The 22,822-nt window shown below is 47.0% G+C and overlaps 1 long non-coding RNA gene across 1 annotated transcript in view; it reads right to left on the bottom strand.

The window, feature by feature from the left end:
* The window catches only part of LOC144752137 (uncharacterized), a 532,109-nt gene extending 511,809 nt beyond the window's left edge, over nt 1–20,300 (bottom strand). Inside the window, exon 1 of the long non-coding RNA XR_013594033.1 lies at nt 19,984–20,300. This is a non-coding gene — a long non-coding RNA (uncharacterized LOC144752137). The remainder of the gene's footprint in view (nt 1–19,983) is intronic.
* Between the last annotated feature and the right edge of the window lie 2,522 nt (nt 20,301–22,822).

Below are 22,822 nucleotides of genomic sequence, written 5' to 3'. Positions count from 1 at the left end.
GTAGATTTTTTTCTGAATTAACTTTTGTTTCATTCAATACACTAATTGTACAACCTAAACCAGTGCTTTTTGAGTCTCTTTCTATCTGACATCCCACGTAATCCCTGCTTATATTTTGATTATTTGCTGTTTGCATTATTAATAAATAATAAGTATTGGTCCACAGGAACCACTGTCCTTTTAAAATACTTGGTCCTACCCGTGGCACGCACAGTTTGTACATAGCGGAGGCCCTGCAGGGTGGGCCCCAAACCTCTTTTGGACTAACCAGCTTCCCTGCATGCATCCTTTCTCCTCTGGGGCGGTGCTGGAGCCAGAAACACTTCTTTTGTGCTCCTACCAGTGAGAAGCTGCCTTTTTTGTTGTATCCCACGTAGCCGGAGTAACATGCAGTTTCCCGGCCTGTCTTGAGAATGGGCCTTCATTGGGCTATGGGATGGGGTCCCACAGCATAAAAGTTGACTCAGGGAAGGTCCCACACTGCCTTCCTGACATGATGAATATAATATGTGCAAACCCCAAGGTCCGGCACATCCCAGGGGAAATGTTATGAAATAGGGTAGCTTACCACTGTTTTTACATTTTTTTTCTGAGGCCACACAGTAATCCCGTGGGACTTGGAAACTAAACAAAAATGTCCTCTTAAGTCTTTTTTGTAGTACATTTGTAGGACAGGGAACCAAGTCCCCGAGTCCTTTAATGCCCACCACGTTTCCGTTCATGCTGCAGCCAGCCAAGCTGAATGCTCAACCGTAAAAAAACCTCAGCACAATTGGCAATACATCTATAATTTGGGTACCCGATTTTTCCAAAACTGCTGAACAGATTTACACAATATCCCCCATATCCCAAAAAAGCATGCTTTCTAAGTAAAGATATAGCTTTATATCATATTTGGCATAAATTGATTTCAGCTGTTAGGGTTGTAGCATTGTCTAAGAACCCCAATGGGAAATGCATAGGGCAATGGCATTTTTGGCCTGCCCTTTTTAGGTCTCGCCTTCGCACCGTACATGCGCTGCAAAGGCAAAAAGACCTTTTTGGGATCGCTATGGCTTTTCAGCCAAATATGTGCGCACGTTCCATTGCCTTCAATGGCAAAGTGTGCACGTGAGAAGATTCACTTGCGGGAGCCCGCGGTGCCATATAGTCGCAAGCTTCCGCAAGTGAATCACGCAGGTCACCCTCCCTTCCACCTGCTGCCGCGCGAGCGCTTGTTCCACCTTACCTCCTTCAGCTGTTCGCTCTGCCAGCATTTGGCTTCTCCTGTTGCACAATACGTGACGTCACCCACTGCCTGAGACTAAAACGCTGTTACAATATGGACATGCGTTATTACCCAATTTACCAGGATGCTACAAGAAAGATTCCTGCATTCAGTCATTATCCAGGAAAGCTCATTTTCCATCACACAATTATTCTGCAAGCACGTCTTCCAGTGCTGACATGTTATGGTTATATTTGCGTTTCACTGGTGGGTTTTCAAGACGGATATTATAGCAAAAACATAGGACAACCTTGGGAAGTAGAATTAGTCTAGCATTGTTGAGGGTCAGGACATGGGTACGTAGACTAACAGTGTCCATTTACATATGTGCTCCTCAATGTACAGTCACTGAGAGCGGCGATACACATTCCAAGATGGCTGCGGCGCTACTCAATCCAAGTATGACTGGGGTATCCGAAGTCGAGTAGTCTCTTGTCTACCTCTAGCTGCACAGCAACTGGGCTCTAAACTGAAAGCAGATTGGGCCAGGACCTGTAAAGTATGTGGTTTCAGGTAAGTTTGGGGGTGGGTTTGCTGTCATTCTTTATAGCTCGATGACGTGATGGGACACTATTTGAAGGGGCGTTCGCGGGCGTTATTAGAGCGCGTCCATGGCTGCTTGGAGAGGGCAAAGGTGGTCCATCATTGGCGGTGGAGGATAGCAGGGGAAGGGGGGGGGTATTTTATCCAGGGATAGCTTGCTGATGCCCATAAAGAACAGCAGGTATAGCCCTCAACGTTTAGATGGTATATGAGAATGGCCTAAATGAGGCCCATCAGGGAGGGTCTTTGTAAACTAGCCCTGCCGAGTCTTGGAAGAGCTCTACACTATGCTGCTCGCAGATGTGGACACCCAAGGTAGTTCATCCAAAATTGACTTGTGCTCACAAGAGAAACATTCCACACATTTACTTCAGTTTTTCTGTTGTTAATAATAAGTGCAGTGGCTAAAGTGCAAAAAGAAAAGTATGGGAAGTGTGATCCTGAGTACTTCGAGGATGGGGTCAGCAAATGTGGAGGGTGGGCCAGGAATGTAGCTAAAAATAACAAAAGATATTGTAACTATTATTTTGGGTCTTTCATCTGCAAGTAACTGTATATAAAATGTAAATTCACATACTGTTGGATTTGGCCCTTCTTATGGGATTGCCACAAAACCTTTTGCACATATAAAACGTAAGGCTTTACAAAAGTGCCTGGGTATCAGATGCCTTCATTTCCTCTCTAGACTATCAGACATATTATGCCGAGAACCTTAAGCTTCCAACTGTAAACAACTCTAATAAATGATTACAACCCCATACCCCAGAAATTTAAATGGGATGAAAAAAGTCGAACGAAAAGGAACGTGGCATATATAATTAGGGACGTGGCTTAAACACGTAAATTACATTTCTGTGATTCCCATGGTGTGCCGCCCCAAAGGTATTTTGGGTTCTCTCTAACCTTCCTGCTATTATGTCACAGCTGATTTCCTTCCATGTAAATGCATCATTATCTTGTTTCATAGCTGCCTAGGTTTCCGTTTGCTATGTGAGACGTTTTCATAATATCTCTGTAACTATGAGTGACATTTCAACATTCATGATTTACATTTTCTAAAGTCAAAATCCACAGAGCATTAACATCTGTGTTTAGTAGTATCGTACAAACCTTAGTTTCCGCTGTTCCTCCACCTTCGTTAAAAAATAGGTTTTAGCTGCTGTATACATGAATAGCATTTGATTAGTAGTGAATTGGTCCCCTGGCAAGTGGGTCTGTATGTACCTGCTGTTTGCACACCTTAGTTTGGCATGAGGTTTAGAAGCTACGGATTGCGGCCAGGAGTAAAGCGCCAAGTCACTGCAGCGCTTCTGCAAGCCCAGCCAATGCCCCATGCATTTCCTACCGGATATCCTCATGTGACTCCTGAATATTTTACTTCTGAGTGAACTCGCCACGATTGTCCACTAGGTCTCCCGTTACTTCCAGTGGAAAGCTTTAATCCCACTCTGCTAGTATGCAGACCCCCGTGGGAGCCAGGTTGAGACCATTATTGGCCGGATGCAGTTCGCATAAACCCATCTCAAATATACCTTGTGTAGAACTACAGATGCTACTGGAATGCAGCGGCTAATCCACTCATGAACCGTATGCACGTCAATTCATTTTAAGAATAATCAATGCTTTAAATGCAAAATCTTTGCTCTTCCCCCTGCACTGTTGCCCCTTCTGTAGACACACTCCCTCCCATCCTTACCCTCTCTGAACGCTCGCTGTCTTCTGCCCATTCTCGTCACACACTCCTCTCTACTCCCAGCGCCTACTATTCATACACAGATTCTTTGTGCCCACCTGGAACAAAGCCTACCATCTCTGCGCACACATTGCCAAGTCTGTTCACACACTGTCTTCTGTTTACACCCCTTCTACTCACACGCAGCCTGGTCTATTCATACACTGCCATCTCTGTTCCCTACCCCTTCCACTCCCTCTCAATCTGAACACTCCCTGTCCTCTAAGCTTTTTGCCCAATTTCAACAGACTCTTCCCACTCTACTTTCTCTGCTCTAAGTCATACTTTAAAATAATGTGTCACACTTCTGTGGACCATTCTTCTCTCCCTTTTCTCTTTCCCCGCCCCTGTGCTGTGGCTTCTGTCCTCTACCTGTCCAGTCTCATTTCTGTATTCTTTGCACCGTGGCTGTCCCCTCATCCTTTCTCTCAACTCTTGCCTACTTTATTCTTCCCCGTTTAACTTCTCTCTCTTTTTTTCTCTACTTTGCCTCACCAGACGCTTCATTGAGTCACCTTCGCTCTCTATATTCTTTGTTACGTCTTTTTGGACTCTCTTTCTGTCTTACACCTTCTCCTTCCTATCTTCCCTTCTGTCTTAACCTTTCACCTTACCACGCGTCCTCCTTTCTTAGTTGTACCTGCTTCTCGTTGGCGCCTATAAGTTCCAACTCCTCTAATCGACGCGCCCCATTAGCTCTTGTCCTCTCACTTGTCTCGTCTTCCTTTTCATAGCGCATCATTTTACTCTACAGTCTGCATTTGCTGGCATGCTCAGCCCTGTCACTCTCCCCTCTGGTTTTGCTCCATTTTCTCCTCTTTCCTCCCTCTCCCCAGCCCCTTCTGCTACCTCACCTTACTCTTGCTATAAATTACGCTTGTGCCCTATACTTCCACTGCATTCTGCTCTTGAAGCTCTGTTTTGAGTACTATTAATTGTATAATTGTAGCGACCATTATTTACAGCGCTTAGAAACAACTGCAGTATAGTCCGAGACACTATATAAAATCAAGTTTTTTCTGCCTGTCCTTCTCTCAATCCACCTCTTTCCTCACCCCATCTCTCTGCCCCACCCCCCCTCTTCTCTTCATCTCTTGCCCTCTCTTCCCTTCCTCTCCCCATCTCTCTGCCCGCCCCCTCTTCTCTTCATCTCTTGCCCTCTCTTCCCTCTCCTCCCTTCCTCTCCCCATCTCTCTGCCCGCCCCCCTCTTCTCTTCATCTCTTGCCCTCTCTTCCCTCTCCTCCCTTCCTCTCCCCATCTCTCTGCCCCACCCGCCTCTTCTCTTCATCTCTTGCCCTCTCTTCCCTCTCCTCCCTTCCTCTCCCCATCTCTCTGCCCCTCCCTCTTCTTCTCTTCATCTCTTGCCCTCTCTTCCCTCTCTTCCCTTCCTCTCCCCATCTCTCTGCCCCACCCCCCTCTTCTCTTCATCTCTTGCCCTCTCTTCCCTCTCTTCCCTTCCTCTCCCCATCTCTCTGCCCGCCCCCCTCTTCTCTTCATCTCTTGCCCTCTCTTCCCTTCCTCTCCCCATCTCTCTGCCCCGCCCCCTCTTCTTCTCTTCATCTCTTGCCCTCTCTTCCCTCTCCTCCCTTCCTCGCCCCATCTCTCTGCCCCGCCCCCTCTTCTTCTCTTCATCTCTTGCCCTCTCTTCCCTTCCTCTCCCCATCTCTCTGCCCCGCCCCCTCTCTTCTCTTCATCTCTTGCCCTCTCTTCCCTCTCCTCCCTTCCTCTCCCCATCTCTCTGCCCCGCCCCCCTCTTCTCTTCATCTCTTGCCCTCTCTTCCCTCTCCTCCCTTCCTCTCCCCATCTCTCTGCCCCACCCGCCTCTTCTCTTCATCTCTTGCCCTCTCTTCCCTCTCCTCCCTTCCTCTCCCCATCTCTCTGCCCCACCCGCCTCTTCTCTTCATCTCTTGCCCTCTCTTCCCTCTCCTCCCTTCCTCTCCCCATCTCTCTGCCCCTCCCTCTTCTTCTCTTCATCTCTTGTCCCTCTCTTCCCTTCCTCTCCCCATCTCTCTGCCCCACCCCCCTCTTCTCTTCATCTCTGGCCCTCTCTTCCCTCTCTTCCCTTCCTCTCCCCATCTCTCTGCCCACCCCCCTCTTCTCTTCATCTCTTGCCCTCTCTTCCCTTCCTCTCCCCATCTCTCTGCCCCGCCCCCTCTTCTTCTCTTCATCTCTTGCCCTCTCTTCCCTCTCCTCCCTTCCTCGCCCCATCTCTCTGCCCCGCCCCCCTCTTCTCTTCATCTCTTGCCCTCTCTTCCCTCTCCTCCCTTCCTCTCCCCATCTCTGTGCCCCGCCCCCCTCTTCTCTTCATCTCTTGCCCTCTCTTCCCTCTCCTCCCTTCCTCACCCCTTCTCTCTGCCCCGCCCCCCTCTTCTCTTCATCTCTTGCCCTCTCTTCCCTCTCCTCCCTTCCTCGCCCCATCTCTCTGCCCCGCCCCCCTCTTCTCTTCATCTCTTGCCCTCTCTTCCCTCTCCTCCCTTCCTCTCCCCATCTCTGTGCCCCGCCCCCCTCTTCTCTTCATCTCTTGCCCTCTCTTCCCTCTCCTCCCTTCCTCACCCCTTCTCTCTGCCCCGCCCCCCTCTTCTCTTCATCTCTTGCACTCTCTTCCCTCTCCTCCCTTCCTCACCCCTTCTCTCTGCCCCGCCCCCCTCTTCTCTTCATCTCTTGCACTCTCTTCCCTCTCCTCCCTTCCTCGCCCCATCTCTCTGCCCGCCCCCCCTCTTCTCTTCTTCTCTTGCCCTCTCTTCCCTCTCCTCCCTTCCTCGCCCCATCTCTCTGCCCCGCCCCCCTCTTCTCTTCATCTCTTGCACTCTCTTCCCTCTCCTCCCTTCCTCGCCCCATCTCTCTGTCCGCCCCCCCTCTTCTCTTCATCTCTTGCCCTCTCTTCCCTCTCCTCCCTTCCTCTCCCCATCTCTCTGCCCGCCCCCCTCTTCTCTTCATCTCTTGCCCTCTCTTCCCTCTCCTCCCTTCCTCGCCCCATCTCTCTGCCCGCCCCCCTCTTCTCTTTATCTCTTGCCCTCTCTTCCCTCTCCTCCCTTCCTCGCCCCATCTCTCTGCCCGCCCCCCTCTTCTCTTTATCTCTTGCCCTCTCTTCCCTCTCCTCCCTTCCTCGCCCCATCTCTCTGCCCGCCCCCCTCTTCTCTTTATCTCTTGCCCTCTCTTCCCTCTCCTCCCTTCCTCTCCCCATCTCTCTGCCCCGCCCCCCCTTCTCTTCATCTCTTGCCCTCTCTTCCCTCTCCTCCCTTCCTCGCCCCATCTCTCTGCCCCGCCCCCTCTTCTTCTCTTCATCTCTTGCCCTCTCTTCCCTCTCCTCTCCCCATCTCTCTGCCCCGCCCCCCTCTTCTCTTCATCTCTTGCCCTCTCTTCCCTCTCCTCCCTTCCTCACCCCTTCTCTCTGCCCCGCCCCCCTCTTCTCTTCATCTCTTGCACTCTCTTCCCTCTCCTCCCTTCCTCGCCCCATCTCTCTGCCCCGCCCCCCTCTTCTCTTCTTCTCTTGCCCTCTCTTCCCTCTCCTCCCTTCCTCGCCCCATCTCTCTGCCCCGCCCCCTCTTCTTCTCTTCATCTCTTGCCCTCTCTTCCCTCTCCTCCCTTCCTCGCCCCATCTCTCTGCCCGCCCCCTCTTCTTCTCTTCTTCTCTTGCCCTCTCTTCCCTCTCTTCCCTTCCTCACCCCATCTCTCTGTCCGCCCCCCCTCTTCTCTTCATCTCTTGCCCTCTCTTCCCTCTCCTCCCTTACTCTCCCCATCTCTCTGCCCGCCCCCCTCTTCTCTTCATCTTGAGGTTCCGTGACGATTTTACTCGTGTTTGTAACATTGTCGTAAATACATAATTTTGGTATCAGTGAACCGCAAATGATCCACTTAGTATATCCTGGTGTTTTCGCTATGCTACGAGCAAGAGCACTCCAGTTACAAACACATTTCTGTTCTACCCATGGCATCCATCTTAGAACACGGAAGCCATTTTGTATTCCTTGCCCTCACATAGTCAATGGACACGCAATGACCTCTTTTTCATCTAAGGACACGTAGGCTTTACCCGGCGATTCACCTTGCGAGGGACACGTGCACCTTAGGCCAGCAACGCTGTGGCAGCATGACTCGGCAAGAACTGCCTCCCCAGCCTGAGGCCAGTCCTGCTATACTGGTTCTTGTGTTCGTTGGCCTGATCATGATTAGGCGGCCGAAGCTGGTAACCGTGCCCATTTACGACCCACAAACATCTCTTATCCTGTCTTTCTATCTTCTACACCTGGCTCTGCTCCTTTCCTTCTGGGCCTTTATTAGGGGGAGGTAACGAAATTTACGATGAGGCGGTCCGGGTCTTGAATGAAAAATTGACATGGGATTATGATGGAATAGTGGGAACCCCTCATTCGTAATGTTTTGACATCAGATACTGTTGACGATTCCTGTGCAACGCCAAATATTTATTGTTTAAGACACGAATGTTTAGAACTGTGGTAACATGTAAAGAATTTGCCCCAAGCAGAATATTTAGTATATAAGGAACAACCCTCTTTGTACAAATTGAACAGGCTCCTAGATACTGCCCATGTGTAGTTTCTGTGACTTCTGTGTCCCTGCAGTAATAAACCTTTGGTCTATGACGCCACCATCGAGAAGCCCGTGTTTCTGTTTGTTTGTGCACCGAGACAGGTAGAACTCCGGGGTCTTCGGGTGTTATCCCTGACACCTCTGGACAGAACCGAAAAGTCCAGAACTCCAATTGGCGCCCAACGTGGGGCGACGTCATTCGGTACCGGTCCAAAAGCCTGAAGAGTTCGAGGAGCTTCGTGTGAAGATTTCAGAGGGAGGCGCCCCACTTCATCGATCCCGGCATATCGCAAAAGTGGCCCGACGTTCTCTTCCACGAGGGTTCCCGTTCAGACGGCTGCAGTGGTCCGTTGCCTTGACCGTCGCCCTGTCTTGGACCCGAGGTGCAGTCCTTAGTACGGCGAGACGTGACGGGTTTCTCCTTGGTGACGTCTTCAGTACCTCAGTTAAGTATTTTGTGAGGGTTGCTCCTGTTTGGATAATCCTTTTAGTTCTCAGTTCAGTTCAGTTCTGTAAGATTATCACTGGTTATTCTGGTTACGATAATCATTCGGTTCAGTTCAGGTATCGATACATTTATCAGTTCTGGTAGGCCTAAGTTCTTGGTTCAAGTGCGCACCCTTTTGTTTGTATTTTGTCTGTTCTGTGTTCCGGATTATAAAATGGTAAGTCGGAAAAATTGTATGTTGTCTTGTTTTAGTTGCAACAGTGATTCCCAGTTAGAGGACTCGTGTTTGGTTCCTCCGATTGGAACTCCTCTTTATGATCTATATTGCAAATTTGGTGTGGGCCCTATCTCTTATAACGAGGTATGGATCCACTATACAGAGAAAGATGGTGTCCTTAGTTGGCCACTACATGGTAGTTTTGAACCTGAAGTTCTCGATAATCTAGAAAGAAGGTTGTTTAAGAAGAAAGCCCGGCCGGCAATGTTTGATTCTTTCCGTTATTGGCGAAAAGAATCTAAACAGAGAGAAATTAAAAAGTTGAAGAAAGAACAGAAAGAGCAAGAGTTGACTTTAGAACAGTCTGCTAAGCAGCTGCAACTCAACGAGTCTGAAAAAGCGATGGAGGTGGCCAATAGAGAGCGTAATTTAGCGATAGACAAGTGCTATCCTGCTTTGCCATCGAGTACGGCTAAGATAGTAGAGGACCCTGAAAAGGATCCCCTGTTGTCTTACTTGTTACGATCACCCCCACCGTATGCACAGGGTGCTACGGCTCCACCTATACCGAATGTTCAATTACCGGTTGCTGGACAACCTGGTGTCCCTGTTCCCGCTCCCCTGAATCAAGTTCCTGTACCTCCTGTGGTCAATATTAATGTTCCTTCGACAACCCCTCTTCCAGGGTTGCCGGCTTCTTTACCTATGCCTGTGTCGCTCACACCTGCTAGTTCACAAGCTATTTTGCCTGCTACTCCTACTGTTCCTAATCTATCTGTTCCAACTGCTACTCTATTTACTGCCTCTGCTAATATTATGACTCCACTTTCTGTTCGTCGGAGAATCACTGATTCTGTCTCCAATATTCTATCTCCCTTCTATAAAACTCTGATTAAGACTCCTACCTCTGACTCTGTGCAGAGGCGTAGCCAGCTTCCCAGTACTGAAGAAAGAGGAATATTAGATTCCACTGCTCTTAGATGGGTTTCAAAAGTTGGAAGATATAATGTACAAGATGTATTAGATACATTTATGCAATGGAATGAACCGACACAACGATATGTGTTCGATGAAATGTGTTTCCTTCTACGTGAGGAATTGGAAGAGGATGACCCTGAATCAAATCTAGGAGAATTAATTAATGTTCAGAAAGAGTTTGCTGCAGGTATGATAGTCGGTCAAAATATAAAAGAAGCGATGGAACTGGTTCTAAGTTATAGGACCGACACATCCCTTCGTTCACCGAGAGAGTTAGAGAAACGTAGTACGAAACAAAATCGTCAATACCCAATGAGAGAGGTTCCACCAATTTGGCGTGAAGCTGTGCAAGCTAATGCAAACCTTGGTATTGCAGCCGCTCCGGCCCAATTCCAGAGAGTATGGATACATATTCCATGGAAGCGAGCTGAAGTATTAGCAGTGAAACAGGCCTTGCCAGATCCGCGTAAAAATCCTGCAGGGTACTACAAAGAGTTGGCTCAAACAGTTGACGCTTGTGTATTGAATCTTGCTGACATAGATCTGCTATTTGGTAATGTAGTACCGCAACCAATTTGGGCTAAAATTCGTAAAGAGAATCATCCAGTTGCCCTAGGTGGTGACTGGGCAGCTATAATTGCAGCGGATGGTCAACAAATAGGTGGTTCCAAACCAGAACCCCTAATTGCTAATTTGCCTGGTAGAATAATCGATTTAATGAAAACCTTGATGCCAGCATTGCGCGTTAACTGGGACAAATTGTCCGCGTGCAAACAAAAGAAAGACGAAAGCGTCTCCGACTTTTTCACAAGATTCGAGGAGACTTTCGTGGATCATAGTGGTCAGGATATGAGCACAGAAGGAGGCCAGAGATTATTTGTTGATAAATTTGTGCACAATCTGTTGCCAGAACTTAGTGGTAAATTAAAGAATTCTGAAAGTGCGTGGGCTGTCTCTACGACTGCGCAAATACTTGGACTGCCCAGTACTATGAAAATAGGGATAAAGAAGAGAAGGAAAAATCAGATAAAAAGACGAAAGATTTAAAAACTAAAGTACTTTTACAGCAAGCTTATCCGCCTCGCACGAATCAGACTAACATGCAGCAAGGGTCATATCAAAGAACGGATTATAATTTTCAAAGGCCACAATACCAATGGAATCAATGTGCTTATTGCAAAATGGAAGGTCATTACAAAAATGAGTGTCCTGTTCGAACGCAAAATAATACTGCGGCTGCTCAGAGAGGTCGTGGTAGTTCTATGCAAAATTCTAGAGGTCGAGGAAGAGGTGCTATGCCTCCGCAGACGAGTGATCGCCCTTCTAATTATTTCGATCAACGAAATGGACAATCTGCCCAACAGAATAGGTCTCCACAGTATCATGTTGAAGACTATTATGAAGCTAGTGAGGAAGTTCAGCAAAGTGAGTACTAGGACAGCCATGGACAAAGAGAGGGAGTAGTATCAGTTCCAGTAGATCAGAGTGGGCCTTATGTCGCAGTAGCAACATCAGGTATAGTCGAACCGTTTCTGTTGGATACTGGTGCAGCAAAAAGTTCTATCATACATGCGAAACTCCCTGGCGCACCTTTGTCTGGCTCAACAAACGTTTCAGTAGGTTTTTCGGGCGCCCCTGTTCATAACCCTGTTTCTGGTCCTTTGTCTATTTCTGTTGGACCCTGTCAATTGAAAGCACCCCTGATTTTGACGACAGGTTGTAACGAAAATCTGCTTGGTTTAGACTTGTTAAAACGCCTATATGCGACATTGTACTGTTCTCCAGCAGGAGTACAGCTTACGTTGGGTACAAGAATAATCTCTCCGATGTACTTGTCGATGGATGCGCTCCCACCAGAGCTGCGTTCACTCCCTGATACTCTTTGGGCGACTGGTCCTAATGATGTAGGTCTATTGGAAATTCCACCCTATATAGTAACTTTGAAAGCAAATGTCAAACTTCCACGAATTCCACAATACAGAATCTCTAGTGAAGGTGAGCGTGCGCTCCTACTGATAGTGCATGATCTGATTGAGAAAGACGTTATAGAAGAAACTAGAGGTAATGTCTGTAATAGTCCTGTACTGCCTATTTTGAAACGAACTGACCCAACAAAACCTCCAGTATATAGGTTTGTAATTGATCTTAGAGAGGTTAATAAAATTGTGATCCCACAGTTTCCTGTGGTTCCAGACATTACTGCATTGTTAACGTTGATTCCTGCTACAGCAGCATGGTTTTCGGTTGTCGACTTGAAAAATGCCTTTTTCAGCATTCCGATAGCCGAAGAAAGCAGAGATATCTTCGGTTTCTCTCTAGGAGGACGAAGCTTCAGGTTTAAACGCGCTCCACAAGGCTATTGTGAAAGCCCATCCATTTACAGTCAAGCATTAAAAAGCCAGTTAGATTCCTTCGTACTTCCTCCTGGTTCTGCTTTAATACAATATGTTGATGATCTTCTAGTGGCTGCTGATGACAAGGAAACTTGCAAAACAGCTACGATTTCTTTATTGCATCATTTGTCAAATTTGAATCACAAGGTGTCACCTTCAAAAATGCAATACTGCTGCCAAGAAGTGACCTACCTAGGTCATCTCTTGTCAAAGGAGGGAAGGAAGTTGACCCCAGAGAGAATAAAGGCAATTACACAGATGAATGTTCCTAGCACGCAGAGAGAAGTACGTGCTTTTTTAGGTATTACCTCATATTGTAGGCAATGGATCCCAAATTTTTCTCTTTTGGCAAAACCATTGGTAGCCTTGACTGGGAAAGGTGTTCCGAGTCCGGTACCTTGGTCTGCTGAATGTCAGCAGAGTTTTTCTGAATTGCGAAATGCACTGTGTTCAGCACCTGTATTGGGTACACCCGACTACAGTAAGCCATTCACGCTCTATGTCCATGAGAGAGAAGGTTGCGCGTTGAGTGTGTTGACACAGAAATTTGGTGATAAACAACGCCCTTGTGCGTATTTTTCATCAACATTAGATCCAGTAGCTAGAGCGTTGCCTAGTTGCTTGAGAGCTACAGCCGCAGCTGCAGCCTCCATTCGACAATCTGCTGGTTTAGTAATGAACAACATGCTAGTAGTTATGGTTCCTCATGCTGTAGATACACTCATGAACCGAACCAAGACGCAGCACCTTACCAGTGCTAGATTATCAGGTTATGAACTGACACTGTTAGCTAGTCATATTCAGATCAAAAGATGCAATATATTGAATCCAGCAACATTGTTGCCGACTAGCCAAGAGTCGAGTGATTCCGAACCACACGACTGTTGTTTCAAAACTGAGGAAGAAACAAAAGGACGAATTGATCTAAAAGACACTCCGTTATCAGATCCAGATGGAACGTTGTATGTTGATGGGTCTTGCTTCAAATTAGAGAATGGTGATGTGACTGCTGCTTATGCAGTAACGACTTTGAGTACGATTGTGGAGACTGCAAGAGTGAGTCAGAATTCTGCCCAGGCTGCAGAATTGATCGCGCTAACAAGAGCGTGCGTTTTAGCTAAGGGAAAGAGAGTGAATGTGTTCACAGATAGTCAGTACGCGTTCGGCGTGGCCCATAGTTTTGGCCGTTTGTGGAAAGAGAGAGGTTTCATTACGTCCCATGGGACTAAGATTCAACATGGCCAGCTAGTTAATGACTTGTTGGAATCTCTAACCTTGCCGACTGAAGTTGCGATTGTGAAATGCAGTGCTCATAAAGCAATCACGGATGATGTTGGTCGTGGGAATGCTTTTGCCGATGAGACTGCAAAACAGACAGCTAGAAATATGATGAGTAGAATGTATGTTGCAACGTCTGCAAGATGGATTTCTGAGTCTGGAATGTGTGAAGACACAGTGGAAAGCGTGAAAGAAATTCAGAAAGAGGCGACTGAGGAGGAAAAGCTTGCATGGAAAGAGAGCACGGGTAAATTGGACTCGAGTGGGTGTTGGATTGACTTGTCGGAACAACAGCGTTGGATGTTGCCTGATGCGTATGTGCTTGCAGTAGTGACGATGGCACATGGAGCAGCGCACATCAGTTCTAAAGGGATTTGTAAGATGTTGGCTCCAGTTTGGAAGAATGATGGGATTAGTAAGTGCGCAGAGAGAGTGGTGAGGAATTGTATGGTATGCTTGATGCATACTCCTGGCAAGGGAATCCCCACACCTGCAGGTCATTTCGCTCCTCCCTCCTGCCCCTTTGAAGTGATCCAGCTAGACTTCATTCACATGGATCGTTGTAATAATCTGAAATACGTCCTAGTGGTAGTTTGTGCTTTCTCCAGATGGATCGAAGCATACCCGCTAAAGGACAATACTGCCTTATCCACTGCCAAAATTCTTCTTAAAGAATACTTCCCCAGATACGGAATGCCACGGATTGTATGGTCAGATAACGGAAGTGAGTTCGTAGGGAAAGTTATGCAGAGTGTGTGTGCCGGCCTAGGGATTAGACAGAAGTTTCATAGTGCGAATCATCCCCAGTCCGCGGGTTTAGTCGAGGGTTACAATGGCACCCTTAAACTGAAACTTGCTAAGATACAAGCGTCCACGGGTTTGTCCTGGCCAGACGCATTGCCTTTGGCTTTGCTATCAACAAGAGCAACTGTACATTCTAGAGTAGGGCTTAGTCCATATGAAATAGTTTTTGGTCGTCCTGCAAATGTTTGGGGGGTACCTAGACCAAAAGAATTCAAGCAGCTGGAATACCCAATGTTAATTGATTACCTTTTCGACTTGACTGCTAAATTGAGTCTTATTCACCAACAGGTTTTCGATGCATTGCCAAAGCCACCGGAGAGTCCAGGCCATCAGCTGAAACCGGGTGACCAGGTGGTCATTAGAAATTTTGCAAGAACGAAAAATCTTCAGCCCAGATTCATTGGCCCTTTTCAAGTCCTACTAGCAACGAGAACTGCTATTCGTGTGGCCGGAAGGAAGAACTGGATCCATACGACACATGTCAAACGTGTGCCTCTGCCACTTCCTTACGACAACTGGGTAAAGAAAGGAATCGGTGCCTCTGAAACGGAACAAGTCCCCAGGTTCATACCTTTCAGCGATGCAGAACTGATCACGGATTCACCAAATTCTGACTCTCCTCCTGAAACTGCTCTTTTGAACCCTGAACATTTGCCATCTGCAAATGTAAACATTACAACGTCGGCTGAAAATACACTGTTTCCAGATCAGACAGCTCCTGCAAAACTGAGATACAACTTGCGACCTCGCAATATGGACAAATAAAGCAGGAAACTGCCTATTTTCAGATTTGAATTTTCTATACATTGCCTCCAGCCAGGAAGTTTGCTAATACTTTGTATTGTTTCTTTTTGTTTTAAAATTGCCTTGCCGTCTGGGTAGCCGTAGGGTCGTGGCTGTGTGCCTAGTTGAATCTGCGGGGGTCAGACACAAGGTCGATCTTTCTGTTAGTTCTGGGAACTCCCAGGGCTGATAGAGGCATTTTCATCTACGTACACATCATCAGTGGTCGCGAACGGTCGTAGAAGATGGAGCTTCCTGAGCTGCAAAGAAAGAATGTAATTTATGTTCGCAGAAATAGACTGTACCGAATACTTCACAGCAAATGCTTTCTAATGCAATGTGCAGTTACGTTTTTAATCGTTTTGATAACGTTGGTGGGTGGAATCATCTTTGGTGTGCATTTGATTTTCATGCCGGTAACTACAGTACCTCCCCTTGATCCTACTACTTCTACGGTTTCTTCTATGCATTCTTTTCACTCATTTCCTGAACACGAACAAGCTCGACGCTCAGAATTTATTAACAATACATTTGTACAGCTCTTGCATCAACACCAACTGGTAGTTAATACTACAGACTGCTGGGTGTGTGGCTTGATACCTCACACTATGGATAAAGGCATTCCCTATCTAGTCTTGCCTTTAGCTACAATGGATCATTTCAGGCCTTTCAGACCATTTTTTCATATGCCCTTGAGACCTATCCTCCGCGTCCACCACGGTCCACTAAATACAACTCAGCCAACAAAGCTTTAGTCCAGGGAATTATTGACATGATTAAAGACGTCAATAATACTCCATCTTACCCTAGAGATGAATTACGGGTGTATTTGAGTTGGAACTCTACAGAGTATCGCCTTAGTTTGGGAGAAAGCAAGCGTAAAAGCTCCACTTCAGTTTGGGTCGTGCCTCACCGAGGTCAGGTCTGTTTACAAGGAAATGGGAGAAATCTGAGAGCTCAGCTAGGGAGGAGTGAGTGCGTTGAGACTTACGTATTTCCGTCTAACTCCTCCCCTGCCTTCCTGACTGCTAGGGGTACCTACTTCATCTGTCAGGACAGAGCATATACATGGCTGCCTGCTGACTTTTCAGGTTCATGTTATATTGCTCGATTGTTACCTCCGACATACACTGCTTCTTCAGATTATCACAAGACCAGAGTAGCAAGAGGTGTCTTCAGCAAGGAAGATACCGCTGGTCAGGAAGCTGGAGACTTCTTCAAAGGTTTCCTTCCGTTTTGGGGGCCTATGGCCAATAGTAGAAATCTACGTCAACTAACACGGGTAGTTGAATCTACTATTACAGAAACTGTTGGTGCCCTTAGTAACTTAACAGCTGAGCTTCAGGCGGATCGTCTCATGACGTTGCAGAACCGAATGGTTCTAGACGTAATACTTGCAGATCGAGGTGGGGTATGCAGAATGATCCAATCGAGCTGCTGTGTCTTTATTCCAAATAATGCTCCAACAGTCTATGAAGCGATCTCTAAGCTACACAAGATTTCCGACTCTATACACGTAGATAAGGGAAACTGGTCCTTCATGGAGTGGTTTTGGACTCTGGTATCAGCGTGGGGATGGAAGGTTCTGATGGTCATTGGTGCCATCCTAGTATTTCTGTTCTCGTGCTGCCTTATTATCCAATGTGGTCCCGCTTTGTGTAGTCTCTGTGCTGCAACCTGTTTCAGAAAACCACCTGCATTTGGAGAAAAGGTACGAGACAAGATGATGGTGCAACAACATGTCACTGACCTAATGAGCATAGAATTAGACTCTGACTCTGACATAGACTGAGTAATTGCCTATGTAAGGGCAAAAGGAGGGTCTGAGGTTCCGTGACCATTTTACTCGTGTTTGTAACATTGTCGTAAATACATAATTTTGGTATCAGTGAACCGCAAATGATCCACTTAGTATATCCTGGTGTTTTCGCTATGCTACGAGCAAGAGCACTCCAGTTACAAACACATTTCTGTTCTACCCATGGCATCCATCTTAGAACACGGAAGCCATTTTGTATTCCTTGCCCTCACATAGTCAATGGACACGCAATGACCTCTTTTTCATCTAAGGACACGTAGGCTTTACCCGGCGATTCACCTTGCGAGGGACACGTGCACCTTAGGCCAGCAACGCTGTGGCAGCATGACTCGGCAAGAACTGCCTCCCCAGCCTGAGGCCAGTCCTGCTATACTGGTTCTTGTGTTCGTTGGCCTGATCATGATTAGGCGGCCGAAGCTGGTAACCGTGCCCATTTACGACCCACAAACATCTCTTATCCTGTCTTTCTATCTTCTACACCTGGCTCTGATCCTTTCCTTCTGGGCCTTTATTAGGGGGAGGTAACGAAATTTACGATGAGGCGGTCCGGGTCTTGAATGAAAAATTGACATGGGATTATGATGGAATAGTGGGAACCCCTCATTCGTAATGTTTTGACATCAGATACTGTTGACGATTCCTGTGCAACGCCAAATATTTATTGTTTAAGACACGAATGTTTAGAACTGTGGTAACATGTAAAGAATTTGCCCCAAGCAGAATATTTAGTATATAAGGAACAACCCTCTTTGTACAAATTGAACAGGCTCCTAGATACTGCCCATGTCTAGTTTCTGTGACTTCTGTGTCCCTGCAGTAATAAACCTTTGGTCTTTGACGCCACCATCGAGAAGCCCGTGTTTCTGTTTGTTTGTGCACCGAGACAGGTAGAACTCCGGGGTCTTCGGGTGTTATCCCTGACACCTCTGGACAGAACCGAAAAGTCCAGAACTCCAATCTCTTGCCCTCTCTTCCCTCTCCTCCCTTCCTCGCCCCATCTCTCTGCCCGCCCCCTCTTCTTCTCTTCTTCTCTTGCCCTCTCTTCCCTTCCTCACCCCATCTCTCTGTCCGCCCCCCTCTTCTCTTCATCTCTTGCCCTCTCTTCCCTCTCCTCCCTTCCTCGCCCCATCTCTCTGCCCGCCCCCCTCTTCTCTTCATCTCTTGCCCTCTCTTCCCTCTCCTCCCTTCCTCGCCCCATCTCTCTGCCCGCCCCCCTCTTCTCTTTATCTCTTGCCCTCTCTTCCCTCTCCTCCCTTCCTCGCCCCATCTCTCTGCCCGCCCCCCTCTTCTCTTTATCTCTTGCCCTCTCTTCCCTCTCCTCCCTTCCTCGCCCCATCTCTCTGCCCGCCCCCCTCTTCTCTTTATCTCTTGCCCTCTCTTCCCTCTCCTCCCTTCCTCTCCCCATCTCTCTGCCCCGCCCCCCCTTCTCTTCATCTCTTGCCCTCTCTTCCCTCTCCTCCCTTCCTCGCCCCATCTCTCTGCCCCGCCCCCTCTTCTTCTCTTCATCTCTTGCCCTCTCTTCCCTCTCCTCCCTTCCTCGCCCCATCTCTCTGCCCGCCCCCTCTTCTTCTCTTCTTCTCTTGCCCTCTCTTCCCTCTCTTCCCTTCCTCACCCCATCTCTCTGCCCGCCCCCTCTTCTTCTCTTCTTCTCTTGCCCTCTCTTCCCTCTCCTCCCTTCCTCACCCCATCTCTCTGTCCGCCCCCCCCTTCTCTTCATCTCTTGCCCTCTCCTCCCTTCCTCTCCCCATCTCTCTGCCCCGCCCCCCTCTTCTCTTCATCTCTTGCCCTCTCTTCCCTCTTTTCCCTTCCTCTCCCCATCTCTCTGCCCCGCCCCCTCTCTTCTCTGCATCCCTTGCCCTCTTGTGATATGATAAACTGTAGTCGAGTTATGATGATTTAAATAGGGTTTATTGAAGAATAATCAGGTAGAATCATAAAGTCTTTAAAGCCCCACCAGGAGCAGCTCTCCTGCTGCTCAGCCCTCTCTTCCAACTCTCATCCATCCACCAGGCACCCCACACACTCTATATGACCTCACACACTCCAACATTCCACCATTCATACACATAGGCTGAGCAGCAAGACCGGTTATAGAGAAAGGCACATGACATCCAAACCAGGATACCACCCCTCTCTTCCCCCTTAAAAGGAACAAACAAATGAACAGTGTAGATATGAGAATGGGCATCCTAAAATTGGTCATTCTAAAATTGAAACTTCATTGTAAAACTTACGACCACCCCTTCCCCTTTTACACATAACACAGGAATATATTGATAATACATATTTTCACATTGAATTTCACAAGATGTAAGGAATAGAATTCACCGTCACCAACACAACATGCCAGTTGGCCAGAGCAGCAAAGTGAAAGAAACGGAGAAGTCAACAATTTAAAATATGCGAAAAAGAAAATCACAAAGAGTACTTAACTAAATTACAATTCCTAGAAAGTAACGTGTGCACAACATACACTAATTAGGAATATGTAGGTGACTACTCTACAGAGTCACATGCCATATACTATACTGTGAGAAAAACATAATACACTAAAAGTGTAGGTGACAATTCCCTGACAGCAATTTCAGAAAAATTGGAAAATCACATGCTGACATGTAATTTCAAGTATTACAATAAAAGATATCATAAACTAAAATGTGTGAGAGGTGAATCCACAGGGAAAACATCATAAGGAAAGGTGGAAAACACGTGCATAGTAATATGTACGAAACAAATTGGTGACAGGTTCACAGCACTAAATTAACAAATTGTGAAAGTCAAGAACACATATGCTAAAGCATAGCATTTAACTTTCAATTAAACTAAAACGTATATTTACATGTAATAAAGTAACTACAGTAGAAAAATAGGTGGTGCATCCACGAAAAAGTTAAACACGGAACACAGGCTAACAGATGAATATTTTAAAGTGGCAAAACAATTACCTACTTTCCAACTTCCTATAATTGGATAACCTCATGACCGCAATGGCATAAAAACAATTAGCTACTTATAGAATGCAAAACTATACATAATAAAGTCCAAATACAGTCCCCCATAAGTAGACACCGTTGTCATGATGAAGGACTGAGATAACAGGAGGCAAACTTAATTCCATGTAAATATTGCAGATGAGGTGAAATGTTCCACAAACTGCGGAAGAACTTACTAGAAGCTGCTGTCCACCATATTCCATCTGAGCGAAAATCGGAGAAATCTGCCACAAGAAGCTGAGTATATAGTATTTCCATAGGTGAATTCTGAAGAGTCTAACTGAACTAACAACTCAGATAGAGTGCGCATCACTGATCAGATAAAACGCTGTATTAGATTAATTATAGCTAACTTGTGCGTAGTAGAAATATGACGCACCGTATTTAATAATTAACAAATAGCGTGCGCCTCGCTGAGGTAAGATGCGCTTTATTCAATCAATTAAAACGCGTTTTATGCAACTAATGAAAGTCTATCTGCGCCTCGCTGAAATGAGGCACACCGCGCTCAATGAACAGGAGCGCGTAAACATAGGGAGACGTCCGATGTCGTCAGCTTAAGATGGCGGCACGTTAAACACGTAACGCCGGGTGACAACGTCGCTCCGCACGGAAAAGACGTCATAGCCACTGGAGAAGCAACGCAACGATGCTCCGATGGACAATGGCCAGGAGGGGAGTCTGCACGTGCTCGGTGTGCGCGCGCGCGCGGCAGGCAGCTCGCGCGCTGATTTCAAATGAACAGCTGCGGTTCAACGAACAAGTATCCATCCTTCCGCCACCATACAGCTGTCCATGTGCGGTCCGTACAATGTCAAAGTATGCTACACTTTACCCCGGAGCCCTGCAGGGCACATGTAGAGCGAGTGACGAGGACTCTGTGATGCCAGTGGGTGGCAGCCTGCAGCCACATGGCCTGCCAGCTTCCTTCCTTTTGCTGCGTCCTTCGGGCACAGATCAGGAATCATTAGAAGTGTCTTCTTCATGCTCACCCCTCTTTCTGCTTCTTCAGAGGGTGGAAGCAGGCAGCAGAGAAACAAGACAGGCTCCAAAACGCGTTCTTCCCTTTAAAAATGAACGACAGCAGCAAAGCACCAAAGCAGGGACAACTGATGTTTCCCACATTTGAAAGACACCAATTAAAAGGGGAGCAGATCGAGTAGGCAAATGGGTCTGTAAGTAGACAAAGGAGGGGCATACTTCAACCGTATGCTGGCAGTAATTGGGCATAGTAGTAACTGAGGTAGTCCCTGTCGCTCCTCATTGTTAACCAGGTAGTGTCCCCACCGTCGAGTAGCGACAGGCAGGATGAAGCGTTGCGCTGCAAACAGGCAGGAACTGGCATACTGAAGCTGTATGCTTGCAAGGACTGCCACTTCCAATTTGGAGGGCGACCGGTGGTCGGTCACTGGTGGGGCATACTAAGCAGTGCCAGTAAAGCTCGAGTGGTTTAAAATAAATTCTTTTCTCTTACTTGATAACCTGACCACGCAGTTTCCTGAAGATCCTTGATGTTACAAGCCTTGCAGGTAAATCCAAACGTCACCAAATGTGATATGATAAACTGTAGCCGAGTTATGATGATTTAAATAGGGTTTATTGAAGAATAATCAGGTGGAATCATAAAGTCATTAAAGCCCCACAAGGAGCAGCTCTCCTGCTGCTCAGCCCTCTCTTCCAACTGCCATCCATCCACCAGGCATCCCACACACTCTATATTACCTCACACACTCCAACATTGCACCATTCATACACATAGGCTGAGCAGCAAGACAGGGTAAAGAGAAAGGCACATGACATCCAAACCAGGATACCACCTCTCTTCCCTCTCCTCCCTTCCTCTCCCCTTCTCTCCGTACTATCATCTGGCGACACCCAGCCTGACTCATTACACATCATTTACCATCGGCGAACAACATTCGGGTCGGGTATCAGAGCTCTTTACATAGCTACAGTTACATTACATGAGGACACACATTCAGTTTTTTTGTTTTTTTGTTAGGTACGGGGAGATTAAGTGATTTGCCCAGAATCACAGGATGTTTTAGGGTCATTACCGAGACTCGAACCCTGTTCCCCAGGTCCTCAGGTCCCCAGTTCCCCAGGTCCTGTTAAGAGGATGTACTCAGAATTATTTTGGCAAATGCAATAATGCAAATAAAAGCAGTGGATTATGGGTGTGTGTATGAGTGAGTGTTCATGTGTACATGCGTGGCTCAATGTGTGATTATGCATTACTCTGTGTGTTGCTCCATGCGTGTGTATGTATATGTATCTCTGCATGTGTGTGTGATAGATCAAAGTTAAAAACTGAAGCAAAGGTCAGGGGTGTTTGTGAAGATACCTAAAGTCAGAACAAGTGTTTCTCCATGCTACCAAAAGGGCTTTCCTTTTTTAAGTTTATTTGTTTGGGGATGGATAGAAGTAACAGTAACACGAGCATGTGGTGTATAATAAGCTGCCTCAAGTCTATGTCTAGAATATTCTCGACAATGCTGACTTTTATTGAGGACATGTGCAGTCAGGTGTCAAGGATGCCATGCACTCCAGTGCAAACAAGGAAAAGGGGTACTTTGACTGCAGTTATGTTCATAAAAAATAGGAATAATGTGGTTTCAGATGATTCCTATGTCTCTAGGCTCTGGTGTTACTGCACCTGCTACACCAGTGATAGCTACATCCCTAGATATATGTCTTTAAATAAAAGATTATTGAACTTCTGTGTTCCCCTCATCCCGGTCTTGATTTCAGTCCTCATCTTGGTTCGATGTGAGTCCTGTTTCATGATTCTTGTAATATGTGGAGCCCGAGTCACAGGGGCCCTTGTACTCATAAAGTTAAGAGCTCAGAGTACCCCCCCTCCAGTGGGGAGATTCCAAGCTGAGTGCAGAGATTCTGCCTCAAATGTGGAGACTCCTCGCTCATAACTTTACGAGCCGCAAGTCCATTGTGAATAGGCCCGTAGTGTTTGTGTTGCTACAAAGGAAGAGGTCTGCATGGCTCAGTCACTGTGTT

The sequence above is a fragment of the Lissotriton helveticus genome, chromosome 4_2 (genome assembly GCF_964261635.1).
Source record: "Lissotriton helveticus chromosome 4_2, aLisHel1.1, whole genome shotgun sequence".
NCBI classification, from domain to species: Eukaryota; Metazoa; Chordata; class Amphibia; order Caudata; family Salamandridae; genus Lissotriton; species Lissotriton helveticus.
The sequence above is the reverse complement of the archived record's forward strand: the minus strand, read 5'-3'. Positions and strand labels throughout refer to the sequence as shown.